The sequence below is a fragment of the Gopherus evgoodei genome, chromosome 11 (genome assembly GCF_007399415.2).
Source record: "Gopherus evgoodei ecotype Sinaloan lineage chromosome 11, rGopEvg1_v1.p, whole genome shotgun sequence".
NCBI lineage: Eukaryota > Metazoa > Chordata > Testudines > Testudinidae > Gopherus > Gopherus evgoodei.
Genome location: NC_044332.1, coordinates 20,766,633 through 20,771,506, shown reverse-complemented (window position 1 = coordinate 20,771,506; position 4,874 = coordinate 20,766,633). Strand labels below are relative to the sequence as shown.

Genomic DNA, 4,874 nt, shown 5'->3' with positions numbered 1-4,874 from the left:
GTGAAGTGGGGGGAAGGGGTAGGCAGCGCGCCGCCGCCGCCGCCGTGTCTCGCCGTTCCCCGGCTGGGCCCACGCACAGGGATGGGGCGGCCCTTTCTGCGGCAGCAGCGCTGGGGAGGGGGCACTCGCCGTGCCCGGGCTCTGGCGCCCAGCCACGTGGCCGCGGCGAGAGCCTGGTCTCCGTCAGCCTGGTCGCCCTGCCCGGACTGGGCCCTCACGAGCTGGGCCTGGCGCCCCGAGCCTAGCGCCGATACCGAGCTGGGGAGCGGGGTCTGGGAGGAGTTGGCCTGGCTCTGCTGCGGAGTCTCGTCTCTCTGGCTTGCCCCAGGGGTGCAGGCGGCGGGAACAGGTTAGCACAGAAAAGGGAGGATTTACTCTCGCTCGCTGCGCCACAAAATTATTGTCTACCTTGCGTGGCACATTGGAGGGTAGATCTTACCCCTGCCTGTGGGGCGGCAATTGGTGGATCCTTCTGGCGGGGTAAAAGGGAGGTAACCAACCATGCAGTGTAGTGCAGGGATAAATTCCTTCCTAACCCTGCAGAGTTCCGTTTATGTATGAAGGTTGATTCTCTTTGACTAAGTGTAATTGTACATGTTAGATTTCAGCACGGTAGCCGTGTAAATATCAGCAGAGACTGTTATTTACTGCTAAGTTGTCCTCAATGATTTTCCCCCTAACTATGCTCACATTGCATCTATTCCTGGAAATTTTAGCATTTGTTGTAATTGCTATCATTATAGTTCCTAAGTGAAAGAACTGAGGCAAATGTAACAGCAATGATATTAATATATTTTAAATACTGTATTTACAAGATATGTTGAATTTAATTTTGTCTGCTATTGTTTATGTAAATGCTTGGCTTGACTGGTGTACACGTGTATTTGCATGCTGGCTGAAATTGGGAGAATTCATCTGCTATACTTGAAAAACAAAGATTCAGTTCCCACATCTTTCACTGCACACACAATCCTATCATTACATGAGCATGGATAGGCTGATTTGCCATGCTGCTGAACTGGTGTAGTCTGTAACCTGTTTGCCAGGTGGAGTCAGCAGCAACCAGGGCCAGGTTTAATATCTAGGGATTCCTTTTCAACAATACAGCACAAAACCAGTAATATGGGAAAATTACACACCATCCCTTGAATGCTTCTAAGAGGCAATACTTCCCCTCTTACAAGCACAAAGTCTGAGTGTAGAAAATAAATTTTTAATGAAAGGAGGGAAGTCACCTGGCATTAAATAAATTAATAATAATAATATATGGAAATATTCGTATCTCATAGAACTGGAAGGGACCTTGAAGGTCATTGAGTCAGTCCCTTGCCTTCACTAACAGGACCAAGTACTGTCTCTGATAGGGTTTTTTTGTCCCCAGATCCCTAACTGGCCCCCTCAAGGATTGAACTCATAACCCTGGGTTTAGCAGGCCAGTGCTCAAACCCCTGAGCTATACCCTCCCCCCAATTAATTTTGGAAAATGCCAGCAGCAGGATTCAACCAAAAATACCCACCCTAGAGTATATTAGATTATTTTATGATATTCATTTTGTAATAGTCTGAAGTAGAACTTTTTAGCTGATTTTACCATTTGCTCTTCTTAGCTGCTGCTTCCTTCTCTAGATGTTCTTGATTGTGCCGTTGCTGCTAGGACCACATTGTCTGCCTGTAAAATGATATAGAAATTGCAAACTCCACAGAGCCAGGACTTTGTTTAAATTAGTGGTTTTCAGCCTTTGGTCCGTGGAGCCCTGGGAGTCTGCAGACTATGTGTAAAGGGGTCAACCATAGGTGACTATGAAAATGAAGTTTCATAAGAACGGCCATACTGGGTCATACCAAAAGTTTCATCTAGCCCAGTATCCTGTCTTGTGACAGTGGCCAATGTCGGCCCGAAAGGGAATGAACAGAACAGGTAATCACCACTCTTTCCCAGCTTCTGGTATACAGAGGCTAGGGCCACCATCCCTGTCCATCATGGCTAATAGCGATTGATGGACCTATCCTTCATGAACTTACCTAGTTCTTTTTTGAACACTGTTATAGTCTTGGTCTTCACAACATCCTCTGGCAGAATGTTCCACATCTTGACTGTGCTTTGTGTGAAAAAATTACTTCTGTTCGTTTGTTTTAAACCTGCTGCATATTAATTTCATTTGGTTACCCCATGTTCTTGTGCTATGAGGAGTAAATAACACTTCCTTATTTACTTTCTCCACACCAGTCATGATTTTATAGACCTCTATCATATTCATCCTTAGTTTTCTCTTTTCCACGATGGAAAATCACAGTCTTATTAAATGGCATCCATTCCATACCCCTAATCATTTCTGTTGCCCTTTTCTGAACCTTTTCCAGTTCCAATATATCTTTCTTGAGATGGTTCAACCACATCTGCTCGAAGTATTCAAGATGTGGCGTACCATGCATTTATATAGAGAGAATATGATATTTTCTGTCTTATTGTCTATCCTTTTCTGAATGATTCCCAGCTTTCCGTTTGCTTTTTTGACTGCTGCACTGCATATTGGGTGGATGTTTTCAGAGAACTATCCACAATGATTCCAAGTGGTAACAGCCAATTAAGACCCCATCATTTTATATGTATAGTTGGGATTATGTTTTCCAGTGTGCATTATGTTTCATTTATCAACATTGAATCTCATCTGCCATTTTGTTGCCCAGTCACCTGGTTTTGAGAGATCCTTTTGTGCTCTTCAGTCTGCCTGCTACTTAACTGTCTTGAGCAATTTTGTATCATCTGCACATTTTGCCACCTCACTCTTTATCCCTTTTTCCATATTGTTATGAATATATTGAATAGGACAGGTCCCTGTACAGACCCCTGGATTCTGCTATTTGCTTCTCTCCATTCTGAAAACTGACCATTTATTCCTGTCCTTTGTTTCCTATCTTTTAACCAGTTACCAATCCATGAGAGGACCTTCCCTCTTATCCAAGGTTAGCTTACTTTGCTGAAGAGCCTTTGGTGAGGGACCTTGTCAGAGGCTTTCTGAAAAATCTAAGTACACTATATCTACTAGACCCCTCTTGTCCACATGCTTGTTGACCCCCCTCAGAGAATTCTAGTAGATTGATGAGACATGATTTCCCTTTACAAAAACCATGTTGACTCTTCTTCAACAAATTATGTTCATCTATGTGTCTGATAATTCTGTTTACTATTGTTTCAACCAGTTTGCCCAGTTCTGAAGTCAGGCTCACTGGCCTGTAATTGCTGTGATCACCTCTGGAGCCATTTTTTAAAACTGGCCCCACATTAACTATCCTCTAGTCATTTGGTACAGAAGCTGATTTAAATTATAAGTTACAGATGACATTTAGTAGTTCTGCAGTTTCACATTTGAGTTCCTTTGGTCCTGGTGACTTACTACTGTTTAGTTTATCAGTTTGTTCCAAAACCTCCTCTAATGATACCTCAATCTGTGAAAGTTCCTCAGATTTGTCACCTAAAAAGAATGGCTCGGGTTTGAGACTCTCCCTCACATCCTCAGCCAGGAAGACCGATGCAAAGAATTCAGTTAGTTTCTCCGCAATGGCCTTATCACCCTTGAGAGCTCCTTTAGCTTCTCAATCATCCAGTGGCCCCACTGATTGTTTAGCAGGCTTCCTGCTTCTGATGTACTTAACAATTTTTTTGCTATTACTTTTTGAGTTTTGGGCTAGCTGTTCTTCAGATTCTTTTTTGGCCTTCCTAATTATATTTTTACGTTTCATTTCCCAAAGCTTAGGCTCCTTTCTATTTTCCTCATTAGGATTTAACTTCCACTTTTTAAAGGATGCCTTTTTGCCTCTCGCTGCTTCTTTTACTTCATTAAGCCATGGTGGCGCTTTTTCAGATTTCAGATCCCAGAAAAGGCATTCTGGTGCTCTCATCAGTCATATGAACGTGAATACCCCAGAAGTGTTGTTACCACCATAGAAGCCCACAGTTTAGCGCCCTTTCTCACACTGTGTCAAATGCCTTGCTGAGCACTTGCGACGTTTATAGTTGAATTCTGGTTTGTTGGTTTTCAGCCTAAGACTTCTATGGTAGGGACCACAGGCTGAATTTCCAAAGGGGTCTGCACCTCCATTTGACATGTTTTAGGCATCCGTAAACGAAAAACTGAAAACCACTGTTCAGTTCTGAATAAGGAGGAGAAATTGGAATCGGGGGACTCAATAGAGGATTTCAGCCTGCGGGGCACAACTCCCTAGGAGGGCTCAGAGTAACATGGGGGTGGGGTAGTTGGGGCCCGGACCAGCCCCCACGGATGACAGGGATGGAGGGAGCACCACCCAGCTCTGTTCCTGGTCCCATCTGCCAGCCCCACACCCAGGGATCCACTCCCAGCTGTATGCCCAGGGTCTTGGCTGCCCACTCCGTGCCCGGGGATCCAGCTATAGGCCTCAGCCCCTGGCTGCATTCCTCACTCCTGGTGCGGGGGGCACGAACGGGTAAGGGAGGGTGAAAGATCGAAAGTTTGGGGACCACTGCGATGAGGTAAGGGAAGTTATTAGCTGGCCCATAGGCTTTTTTTGCTTGATAGCTCTGTGGGAAATGTGTTACTGTGTTTCTTTGTTTAGCTAATAATTAAGTTTTTAAAAAAAAAATACAGTTCAAAAGAACCAACTTGGTCTGGATTTAAAAATTTGTGAGGAACCAAGTGGCTTGCTCATTTGCATGATAACCAGAATGATTTCAGCATTCCTTCTGTATTAAATTGTAGTTGTGCCGTATTTGATTTGTGGGGACAAATCACGATGGTTTTTGAACATGGTACAAAGAACCACATTTATGGTTTTGAAAAAGATTAGTGCAGTGCTTCTTTGCATTTTACAAAGAATTCTTAGGCCTTGTCTACACT

The 4,874-nt window shown here is 44.1% G+C and overlaps 1 protein-coding gene across 1 annotated transcript in view; it reads left to right on the top strand.

Moving 5' to 3' along the window:
* Positions 1–4,874, top strand: part of NOP58 (NOP58 ribonucleoprotein) — a 34,431-nt gene that overhangs the window by 87 nt on the left and 29,470 nt on the right. The window lies entirely within an intron of this gene.